The sequence below is a fragment of the Dama dama genome, chromosome 23, assembly GCF_033118175.1.
Source record: "Dama dama isolate Ldn47 chromosome 23, ASM3311817v1, whole genome shotgun sequence".
In the NCBI taxonomy this organism is placed as follows: domain Eukaryota; kingdom Metazoa; phylum Chordata; class Mammalia; order Artiodactyla; family Cervidae; genus Dama; species Dama dama.
Genome location: NC_083703.1, coordinates 25,665,116 through 25,677,945, shown reverse-complemented (window position 1 = coordinate 25,677,945; position 12,830 = coordinate 25,665,116). Strand labels below are relative to the sequence as shown.

General features: G+C 38.3%; 1 non-coding gene across 1 annotated transcript; it reads left to right on the top strand.

The window, feature by feature from the left end:
- Positions 1-12,162: 12,162 nt before the first annotated feature.
- TRNAG-UCC (transfer RNA glycine (anticodon UCC)) lies at positions 12,163-12,235 on the top strand. The gene has a single exon. It is a non-coding gene; the product is annotated as a tRNA-Gly (tRNA).
- The last annotated feature ends 595 nt before the right edge of the window (positions 12,236-12,830 follow it).

The window sequence follows — 12,830 nt, the reverse complement described above, 5'->3', positions numbered from 1 at the left end:
TTGGCCAGCCTAGGAATGGGCACATGAACTAATTCAGGCCAATGAGGTGTGTGCTCAAGTCGATGGAAAGGCTGCCTGGTGACACTCAACAATTCTTCACCATTTGTCACCAGTCTGAGAATGGGGCCAAAACCGAGTAGGGCAGAATTAAGGGGGGAATGAGGAACAGCTAGACCCAAGACTCATGACCCCAAACCTGCCTGTCAGGAACTGGAATATATGAATTACATTATCTCCTGTGGATGCCAGTTTCCATTGGGGTTTCTGTTACAGGCAGTCAGTCCAAAGCTTCTTATTACACAGACTAAGCTCAACTCCTGGCTTTGGTATGGGGTAACTTGAAATAAGGCACTTCATTTGTTGGAGCCTCCATTTCCTCACTGTAAGGATCTAATGAGAAAACAGAGGTAAAGCATACTGCATCACTGTGGTCTATTACTCCAACGGATGGCTCATCCTGAAAACCAAGACTATACATAGACCATATTTAAGAACCTAGATACATTCAGAAAAGATTTTTCCCAGAATTATTTGATTTTTTAAATAATTAGTTAAAAAATACTGGCAAAATGTTTTACTTTAGCATGACAATATTTATCCTAATCCAAGAGCTAACAGTAGGCTTCATGGAAAAGTGCTAACATTCTTTACATACGACATATATATACAAATACACAGACAACTTTAATTACGGTAAAGTTCACATAAAATTTATGAGTTTAGCCATTTTAAAGTGTACAGTTCTGTGCCATTAAGTACATTCACACTGTTATGCATCAATCACCATCCATCTCCAGAATATTTTTATCTTCCTCAACTGAAACTCTGTGCCCACTAAACACTAACTCCATACTCCCCTTACTCCCCAGCTCCCAGCAACGACCATTCTACTTTTGTCTGTATGAATCTGACCACTGTTAAGTACCTCATATAAGTGGATTCACACAGTATTTGGATTTTTTTGTAGCTGGCATCTTTCACTTAGAACAATGTCCTCAAGGTTCATGCATGTTGCAGCATGTATCAGAATTTCCTTCTTTTCAAAAACTGAGTAATACTTAATTGTACATCTATATCTATATATATCTATATCTCCCCTTTTTATTTATCCATTCATCTGTTTATCAATACTAGGGTTGTAACAGAAAAATATTTTTAAAGCGTAAGAGGTAAATCTGAATAGAAACAAGGATATTAAAAGAAGATAAAATATGGGAAACCTCTGTGCCTGATTTCATGGAAAAGCAAAATTTCAAAATGTTATTAAAAGTACCCACTACATGTGTTAGGGATTATTTCTTTTAAACTACTGAACTGGTTCAGTTCAGTTCAGTTCAGTCGCTCAGTCCTGTCCGATTCTTTGCGACCCCATGGATCACAGCACGCCAGGCCTCCCTGTCCATCACCAACACTCAGAGTTTACTCAAACTCATGTCCATTGAATCAGTAATGCCATCCAGCCATCTCATCCTCCGTCGTTCCCTTCTCCTCCTGCCCCTAATCTCTCCCAGCATCAGGGTCTTTTCCAATGAGTCAACTCTTCGCATGAGGTGGCCAAAGTACTGGAGTTTCAGCTTCAGCATCAGTTCTTCCAATGAACACCCAGGACTGATCTCCTTTAGGATGGACTGGTTGGATCTCCTTGCAGTCCAAGGGACTCTCAAGAGTCTTCTTCAACACCACAGTTCAAAAGCATAAGTTCTTCAGTGCTCAGCTTTCTTCACAGTCCAACTCTCACATCCATACATGACTACTGGAAAAACCACAGCCTTGACTAGATGGGCCTTTGTTGGCAAAGTAATGTCTCTGCTTTTTAATATGCTATCTAGGTTGGTCATAACTTTCCTTCCAAAGAGTAAGCGTCTTTTAATTTCATGGCTGCAATCACCATCTGCAGTGATTTTGGAGCCCCCAGAAATAAAGTCTGACACTGTTTCCACTGGTTTATGCTAATTTCTTCTATCAGAAGGCAAATAGTCTTATTCCTAAATGAGGAAGATTTTTCTGGAAAATCTGAACAACGTATTTATACTGAAGGTAAACATACTCAGAGAACATTTTTCTAACCCTTTTAGTCTGAATTGGTTTAGGTAACCAAGAACATGGATTATTTATTTATTTACATTTTTGTACACATTGAAAAAGAATAGCCTATACCAACAGTTACAGCAATAGCAGCAGTTCACCATGTTTTTCAAAGGAATAAAATATGTTATTTATAACAGTAACCCTGACTCCCACAGATGATAATGCTTTACCTATTATTTTACCGACATGCTGTGCAATGCATGGGGTTTGTCAAAACCAGTCAGGTGAAAGGTGACAGCTCTAAGACATTAAATTAAAATAATCCTGGGGAGAGGAAGCTCTAACCCATTTTCCAATGCGCCTACTGGTTGTACTTTTTGTGCAGGGTGATCAGAATGGCATGATGGCAATTGGGAATTCCCAAAGACACTTTGGAAGTTCCATCTGACTTTTCAAGGGCATTCTCAGGGAAACTGGCTAATTTCCCAGATGTTTTATGAAGTTCTCACATATTTCTTTCTAAAAATGGTTTTTTTAATGGACCTAGAAAAAATAGTACCTAAAGAAGACAAAAGCCTATACAAAATTGGGTGCATAGAAGCTATTATTAATGCCCTGAATCCAAAAGTATTCTTAGGGTCTTCAATAAGTTAAAAAGGTGTCAGTAGGATTCCTACCTTTCCATTTTAATTTTCTAGGCAAAGCCTAGACTCACAGATTTTTTTTTTTATTCCTTAGGGAACATGAGCCATTTCCATATAGATGTCCTGTGCATGTTCATGGAATAATTCTAGGCTTAAAGTAGTTAATATACTTACATTGAATTTTTATCTATAAAATTTAGGAGGGATTTTCCTATCCCAGAACAGAGCATTCTTAGAGTAGTTCCAAGATAAACTCTAATATTCTTTTTTTGTTTAATCAAACAGAAAACTGAAAGCAAAGGAGGTGTTCAACACAAGTGAGAAGCAAAATGGAGAAGAAGTAACCAATTTTTGGATTCCAAATACCTTCTACTGTATCCTTGGGGAAGTTCTTTCTATGATGCTTCAGTCCAGTCCCTCTGCACTACTCACCTTGTTCTTTCCCCCTCTGCATTCATTTCATTGATCGAGTCAACTTAGCCTTGAAATTCAACTCAAAACTCATTTCCAAAAAGATATTTCTTTAAATAAACCTCAATATTCTAAAGGTTTTTACTCAACATTGCTCCAGGGTTTAAACTAACACAACATTGCAAATAAACTATACTTCAATTAAAATTTTTGTTTTATTTCTCCAGGATGTAGGTATTTCATTATTATTTACTGATACTATTATAAAATCTTGGTAAGCAAACACTTTTTAAAATTTTTAAATTAATTTCATCAAGCAAAAAACATAGTTTAGCAGGTTAAACGCTACTGCAAAGTTTAAAACAAAAATACTATGACACTGTCCCATCTCTCCACAAGCCCCCTGGAGGCAAAGTCTTTTAAATTTTTTGAATGTTTATTCTGGCATGTATGTATTTATTTCCCCATCATATGTAAATAGGGCTATTTCTTAATTTATTGAGGTGAAATTCAGATAGCATAGGTTAACCATTTTAAAGTGAGTAATTTAATGGCGTCAGTATATTTACAATGGAGTACAACCACCACCTTTATCTAATTGCAAAGCATTTCTATCATCCCGTCACTACCACGCATTACACAGTGGCTCCCCATTCATCCTTCCCCCTGTCCCTAGCAACCACCAACCTGCATTTGGTCTCTGTGGATTCACCTAGTCTGAATATTTCACTTAAATGGAATCATACAATATGTAACCTTTGGGGTCTGGCTTCTTTCACTGACCATTACATTTTGGAGGTTCATCCATGCTGTAGCAGACATCACTACTGCACTCATTATGGCTTAATAACATTCTATAGCAAGGAGAGATCAGAACGCCTTCCTCGGTGATCAATGCAAAGAAATAGAGGAAAATAATAGAATGGAAAAGACCAGAGATATCGTCAAGAAAAATAGAAATATCAAGGGAACATTTCATGCAAAGATGGGCACAATAAAGGACAGAAATGGTATGGACCTATGGTTTAGAAGAGGCAGAGGAATCAGAGATCAAATTGCCAACATCCATTGGATCATCAAAAAAGCAAGAGAGTTCCAGAAAAACATCTACTTCTGCTTTATTGACTATGCTAAAGCCTTTGACTATGTGGACCACAACAAACTCTGGAAAATTCTTAAAGAGATGGGAATACCAGACCACCTGACCTGCCTTCTGAGAAATCTGTATTCAGGTCAGGAAGCAACAGTTAGAACTGGACATGGAACAACAGACTGGTTCAAAATTGGGAAAGGAGTATGTCAAGGTTATATAATGTGACCCTGCTTATTTAACTTATATGCAGAGTACATCATAAGAAACGCTGAGCTGGATGAAGCACAAGCTGGAATCAAGATCGCCGGGAGAAATACCAATAACCTCAGATATGCAGATGACACCACCCTTATGGCAGAAGGCAAAGAAGAACTAAAGAGCCTCTTGATGACAGTGAAAGAGGAGAGTGAAAAAGTTGGCTTAAAACTCAACATCCAGAAAACTAAGATCATGGCATCTGGTCCCATCACTTCATGACAAATAGGTGGGGAAACAGTGGAAACAGTGACAGACTTTATTTTAGGGGGCTCCAAAATCACTGCAAAATCACTGATGACTGCAGCCATGAAATTAAAAGACACTTGCTCTTTAGAAGAAAAGTTATGACTAGCCTAAATGGCATATTAAAAAGCAGAGACATTACTTTGCCAACAAAGGTCCATCTAGTTAAAGCTATGGTTTTTCCAGTAGTCATCTATGGATGTGAGAGTTGGACCATAAAGAAAGCTGAGCGCCGAAGAACTGATGCTTTTGAACTGTGGTGTTGGAGAAGACTCTTGAGAGTCCCTTGGACTGCAAGGAGATCCAATCAGTCCATCCTAAAGGAAATCAGTCCTGAATATTCATTGGAAGGACTGATGATGCTGAAGCTGAAACTCCAATACTTTGGCCACCTGATGCGCAGAACCAACTCATTGGAAAACACCCTGATGCTGGGAAAGACTGAAAGAGGGAGGAGAAGGGGTGATGGAGGATGAGATGGTTGGATGGCATCACTGATTCAATGGACATGAATTTGAGTAAACTCCGGGAATTGGCAATGGACAGGGAGACCTGGCATGCTGCAGTCCATGGGGTCGCAAAGAGTCAGACACGGCTGAGCGACTGAACTGAACTGAACATTCTATGGTACGTATACCCCATGATTGTATATCCATGCATCCACTGATAGACATTTGGGCTGTTCCTACCTTTTGCCTATTGTGAATAATACTGCTATGAATGCGTGTACATGTATTTGTTGGAATATCTGTTTTCAATTCTTTTGGGTATATACCTAGGAGTGGGGTCACATGGTAATTCTTTGTTCAGTTTTTTCAGGAACCAACAAACACAGCATCATTTTGCATGCATATTCTATTTAACTAAATAAGCTTCTGAAAGGGAAGGAAATCCTTGTCTTTCTTTCTTTCCTTCCTTCCCCCTCTCTCTGTCTGTATCTCTCTAAGTTATATGGCTACTGATATGTTTCTCTCTACGCTCCAAAACTACTTATTAAATAATTACCTCATTAGGTAGACCTTGAAATTGCTATAAGAAAATATTGTAAAGAATAAAGTTCTTTTTAACAAAAAGAAACCCTATCCTTTATCTTCTTTCACTAAACAGATTTTGGTTTAAAAAGAAGTATAGATAGGAACTTTCCATCTCTATAAGTTTATTTCAGATCAGACCAGTCTTCATGCTTTTCCACCCACATACTCTTCTCTCCAGATAAAGGGTTTATCAGTAACTAAAACAATGCAATTTAAGCACCGTTTTAAGCTTATGATGAATAACAAAGCAAGTAAAACATTATTTAAACATGGAAAAAAGAGTTGGGACAAATCCTGAATCATAAAACATTTCCCTGCGACACAAATAACAAATGACAGTAATATTTCTGCTATCTTGTAAACCACATTTAAATAGTTTGAAAAAGAAAAATGAGAAATAAAACTGTTCTTAAGAGGCCTAAGATATTTAACAGATGAAGCGCCATATCAGAGGCAGTCACTAATTTTAACTCCTAGCACCACACTTTGTATTGGGTATATAAGGTGGCAACAGAGAGGAAACTCACGTTTATTCTGCCCCTACTGAATCATTCGATAGTAGGCTAACATGGAAAGAAATGGGATTTAGGATAACCAATAGAAAAGCCTGATCATAATGGCTTTAGACACTAAAACATACCTCCAGAAAGCCAGAAAACCCACGTGAAAATTTTTTTGAAAAGAAACACATACTTTAAGGGGATTTATATGTAATTCTCTGTAATCATTGCTATGATGGTCTGGATCGCATTATCAGAGTAAGCTGCACTTTTCCTAAGGAGCTGTTTTGTTTTCAGATTGTAGACACAGTGAATGACATCACTGATGACGTATTCATCTCTGCACTGGCTTCAAGTGAGCTCAGAAACCGATCTGATTTTCTGATCCACATCTCCAAGGGTAGAGGAGTTCATAGCATATGTTTTGTATACTAATCTCATCATAGGTTCTTTTTCTTTTTCTCTTATCCCTATTTCTACTCTGTATCTTCTTTGTTCTGACTTAAAATCTATTAGGAACCATGTAAGAATAAAGAAATTGGCCTCTTTAGCCATCCCACTCCCAAGTGGACCTCTGTTTCTAGGACTCTAGCCTTAGTTGGCACATTTGCAGAAATCCATAATTATTCAAAAAGTTGGGGTGATCTGAGGGTGACCTGTATTATCATGCTTGAGACCATGGGTTTAACTTACATACCTCATTTTCCTTAGTTATCATTGGATAAACTTCTTACCTCCTCATGTGGTGTGGAGCATAACTTACATAATTCATGTAAAGAGTTTAGTACACTTCTGGACCACAGTAAGTGCCCAATTAAAATCAACTCTTATTAGCTATTGTGTCCTCCCATGAGCTTAATTGAGAACAAATATTTACATATGCATAAGTCAAGCAACTTTATTTTAAAATAAACGGGCAGAGATAACCAAGTATTTGTTAATACTAACACGCATTTTAAGTGTACCAACCTAGCGGTGAAGATGAGGTGAAAAAGTACAGATAACCAGTGCAGGCAATGCTTCTAAAAAGACAAGGGGCAAATTAGATAGGAGGTTTAGTATCAAAGGAGAATTTAGTTTTTGTGTATGGTTTTGTTTATTTGGTTGTTTAATGTATGTCTGTCATGAAGGCTGTGAACTGTGGTGCTGGAGAAGGCTCTTGAGAGTCCCTTGGACAGCAAGGAGATCAAACCACTCCATCCTAAAGGAAATCAACACTGAATATTTATTGGAAGGACTGATGCTGAAGCTGAAGCTCCAATACTTTGGCCACCTGATGCAAAGAGCCTACTCATTGGAAAAGACCCTGATGCTGGGAAACACTGAAGGCAGAAGGAGAAGGGGTGACAGAGGATGAGACGATTGGATGGCATCACCAACTCAATGGACACAAGTTTGAGCAAACTCTGGGAGATAGTGAAGGACAGAGAAGCCTGGCGTGCTGCAGTCCCTGGGTTCGCAACGAGTCAGACATGACTTAGCTACTGAACAATAACAACAATGTATATTTGTGAATATGGGTGTTTTAAGACTAGTAAGACATGAACATACACTATGACAGAGACATGCATGATGAAAAATAAATACACACAAATATGTACATACTTCTTATATATAAGAAGTTAAAAATGTGAGAAAAATGAAATACTAAGACCTAAAAGAATTATGGATGATGTCAAACATAAAAATATTCTGCAGTAAACTGGGATCTACTTTAAAAATTAATCATTCACAATCTGCTTGTCTTTAAAAAAAAAAACTTTTAGGGGCTTCCCTGGCAGTCCAGTGGTTAAGATTTCTGCTTTCCAGTGCAGGGGACAGGGGTTTTGGGTTCAGTCTCTGGTCAGGAAACTAAGATCCCATGTGCCACATGGTGTGGCCAAAATTCTTTTAAAATGAAGAAAACTTGGGTTTCCCTGGTAACTTAGTTGATAAAGAATCTGACTACAATGCAGGAGACCCCTGTTCTTCCCCAGGTCGGGAAGATCCACTAGAGAAGGGAAAGCCTACTCACTCCATTATACTAGCCTGGAGAATACGATGCACTGGATAAGTCCATGGGGGTCGCAAAGAGTCAGACATGACTGAGAGACTTTCACTTTACTTCACTTTATAAGTTTAGTCACATAAATGCTTCTTTGTTGTTATGTGCATATAAATAAATTTTATACAATAGATGCAGAATTAAAAAGCTGCTCCTAGTAAACCAGAGCAGTTTTCCCCATTGACTTACAGCATCAAATCACAGAGTCTTCTGTGTGTTCAATATTGGACCAGACTGGAGGGGTGAGTGGGGAGCATCTGCAGACAGAGAAGTTGTTGTACATGTAACAAACACTTGGGAAGGTCCAACCACTTTCATTGTATTCAGGGAAAGACAAAGCAGGTTCACCCTGTAATGGCAAGAAAACCTGACAGTATATATTGAATGAATCTTTAATTTATAATCTTAAGTTTTTCCATATTGCATAGCACAAGGAGCGCTTAGCACAAAATGACCTTACCTATTTGGAACTACTACTTAATGTGTGCGTAAGAATCCAAACCAAGGGGATTCAACGATCCCAAACTAGGCCCTATATTGTAAATCAGAGTTTTATTTTGGATGGATTTAAAGAAAGCTATTGCTCATCCACTTCATAAGGAGAAGCTTTCCAAATGCCCTGAGCATATTCTGTTTCATTTTGCGTGCACAGACTCTACTATGTTCATACATTTTATTGACATATCTTCATCTAATGAAAATATGGGCATAAGTTTCCTATATTCAGCATTAGTCAGAATGCTTCCATAAAAGCTTATTTAAGGCATAAAAAGAACAATAATGTCTTTCAAAATTGAAACACATTTGTATCTTTTGTGTCACAGTTTCTGCTTTCCTATCACCATTAATAAGGCCAAAATACAAACATTAACTTGCAAATTGGAGCAAAGTGCTCCCCTTTAAAACAAAGCCCTTTCTTTGGTAAAGAACCTGACCTTCAAAGGTCATTTCGGTAGACTGAGTAATGACATTTATCCTTTAAATGAAGTGTTGTAAAAGTTAAGGTGTTGTATAAGCTTTGCCTTTTTCTTCCACAGGCAAGTTTAATTGTTGAAATTTGGGTAATGTGACTACTTCTATGGAATCAGTTCTACCTTATTTTTAAGAAGATAATACTTGTAGATGAGACAAAGTGAATATATGTTTTGACACTGAAACTCCCCAAGTTACATGTTAGTCATCTGTTTAATGCTCATTTTAAATCTCTCTGGTATATATTTGAAACTTCCTGTTGTGAGTCAGAAAATAAATGTAAACTCTTACAACTACAATGAAGAAACTCTAAAACAACTTTTATCATTCAGTCACATAACACTCAAGAATAAAGAAGATAAAATAGGAATCTCCTTGTTATGAAATCACTGTCTTTTTATAAAAATAATAAAAATGTAAAAGCTACTGAGTCATAGAATTTAAAATGAACAAAGTAAGAATCTAAGCCTCCTATTTTTCAAATGAACATTTAGAAACAATGGTTAATTATTTTGGAAAAATAATCAGTTTTTAAAAAACAGATCCTTTAATAGTGATTGTACCAAGAAATTTGGGGACCTATAGGAAGGGGATCATGATGGCAGAGTAAGAAGACATGGTACTCACCTCCCCCAACCAAAAAAGAAAAGATAAAATGGGAGTGGCAGTCTTAACAAAATAAATTACTTAGGAAGTAATATGGACAAAATCTGGTCACAGTACTTTCATCCAATTTAGTTACTCTTTCACTCACTTCATTGACTTAACAAATCTGAGGCTAGCCACCAAAGGGATGGGGCTTCACTGGTGACTCAGTGGTAAAGAACCCATCTGCCAATGAAGGAGACGAGGGTTCCATCCCTGCGTTGGAAAGATCCCCTGGAGAAGGAAATGGCACCTAATCCAGTATTCTTGCCTGGGAAATCCAATGGCAGGCTACAGTCCATGGAGTTTCAGAAGAGCCGGACATGACTTAGAGACTAAACAACAACCAACAACCAAAGGGATAAAATGAAAAGTCTCTCTCCTCCACCATCAAAAGGGAGAGACAGTAATGCAAACAGCAGTTGTAACACAAAAAAATAACTGTTATAATCAAAGTGGGTACCTAGTGCTGGGGCGCATAGGCAATAAAAGCTATTGGGTAAGAGGGACCACCCAATCCTGAACTGACAGATCTTAGCAACTAATTGCATATGGAGGTGAAGTTAAAGAAGAAATTGAAGATAAGTTCAGATAACTGACTGGGACAATCTCTGAGTTAGGAAACATAGAAAGGGGAGCAGATCTGGAGAAGTGATGATTTCTGACTGTATGGATTGAGCATGAGGTGCCTATGAAGCAGCTGGTGCTGTGCTGTGCCAAGTCACTTCAGTCGTGAACGACTCTTTGCAACCCTATGGACCGTAGCCGCCAGGCTCCTCTGTCCGTGGGATTCTCCAGGCAAGAATACTGGAATAGGTTGTCATAACATTCTCCAGAGGATCTCCCCTGACCCAGGGATCGAACCTCCATCTCTTAGGTCTCCTGCATTGGTGAGCAGGTTCTTTACCACTAGCGCCACATGGGAAGCCCGTGAAACAGCAGGGCCAGGTACCTAAAAATCAGCATAGATGCAAGTCTGCATTCAGAAGGAATTCTTTTTTTTTTGAAGTATAGTTGATTTACAGTGTTCTTAACTCCTGTTGTAAAGCAAAGTGATTCTGTTACACACACACACATATATATACACTCTTTTCTTAATATTCTTCTCTATAATGATTTTTCATAGGACTTTTTTTAAATTGAAGGATAACTGCTTTACAAAGTTGTGTTAGTTTCTGCTGTAGAACAACATGAATCAACTATAAGAATACATATATCCCCTCCCTCTTGAGCCTCCCTGCCACCCCATACCCCATCCCACCCCTAGAGATCATCACAGAGCACCAAGCTGAACTCCAGAAGGGAGTTCTGAGCTGAACAGATTTGAGAGCAGGTTTGAAGTCAAGGATATAAATAATATTGCCTAGAGGTACCCAGAAATAGGAGACCATGAAGCATTAATTTTGCTGAGGAATAGAGTAAACTAAATTGACTAGTTTTTACAATGTCTTCAACTCCAGAATCACATCACATATCACATATTCTAGTGGGGATTAAAGCCAAACTTTATGAGAAACACTAAAGAGTTTTAGTGGGTGGCTTGCGAAAGAATAACTACTAATAAAAACAATGATAATACTATCACCATGCAGATCAACACAGATGACTAGATAGAGAGAAATCAGACAGAACCTTAAAAATGGGAATGCATAGGGATTTCCCCAGTGGTCCAGTGGTTAAGACTCAGTGCTCTCACTGCTGGGTCCAGGTTCAATCCCTGGTCCAGGAACGAAGATCCCAGCAAGCCAGGTAGTCCAGCCAAAAAAGAAAGAGAAAAAAAAAAAAAAAAAAAAGCAGGGGGACTACATAAGTGCAAAGCTTGCATATTAACTGAAAATATGATCTGCACAATGGTCACTACCACTGAAACTGTCATTCCTATGAGGCTGGCAAACATGCAAAGGACTTTAAAATGCTTGCTGACTGATGCATTTTTAGAGAAGAACAGTATTTAGACCTGCAGTTCATGGGGTCGCAAAGAGTTGGACATGACTTAGCGACTGAAAAACAACACCAAGTATTTAAACATACGTTCTGTTCCATGGTAATCTGCCTGGACAGGAGTCAGGCTAATCTGTCGAAAGTACAAAAACAAAATTGCAAATGATAAAATAATGCTGAAATGATTAGTGACTATAAACAGAAACCAACAACTCTTGATATTGACCTTGAGGTCTTAGAAACTGAGAAATACTCAGCATGATAGCCTAGAGGCAAAGAGCCAAATGAACACAGGTTTATGAACCAGGACATGTCCTGGACGGGCCCACAAAAGCCACCTCAGGGGATTTCCTTGGTGGTCCAGTGGTTAAGACTCTGCACTTCCAATGCAGGGGGTGCAGGTTTGATCCCTGGTTGGGGAACTAGGCTCCCACATGCCCCATGGTGCAGCCAACAAAAAAAAGTCTCCCCAGGTACGAGAACAGCCCAAAGCTGTTCAAACTGTTCAAACACTCAGTGATGCTCTAGCGACTTGCTCCCAACTTCTATGCTGCCTCAGTTAATCCATGACACATCCCTCTCTCACTATTTTCCAAACCTTTAGCTCATGGTTAAAAACTTTGGCTTTTCCTGACTCCCTCTTCACTCAATTTACAGAAATTCCTACTGACCCCTTGTTGTTAACCTTGGCTGTTCCCCACCTTCATACTCTGAGATTACACACAGAGCCAAAGACCTGGCTACCACATGCTACCCTAACCACTCCAACCTCTTTGCTGCTTTTGGCAGAACTGAAGCAATTTTGTACTTCTAAGAGGCAATTAAAGACTGAACTAACAAGTAACATGAAAATCTTCTGCAAACTCTTGATTGACAGCAGTAAGAAATAAGGCATGCTGAGTTTATTCCTGCATTATTTAATTAAATGGTATTTATAACTATTAATAATTAGATAACAAATACCTGCACAACTTTATCAAATTTTAAAAAGTAGAAATCACAGCATGATAACATTTT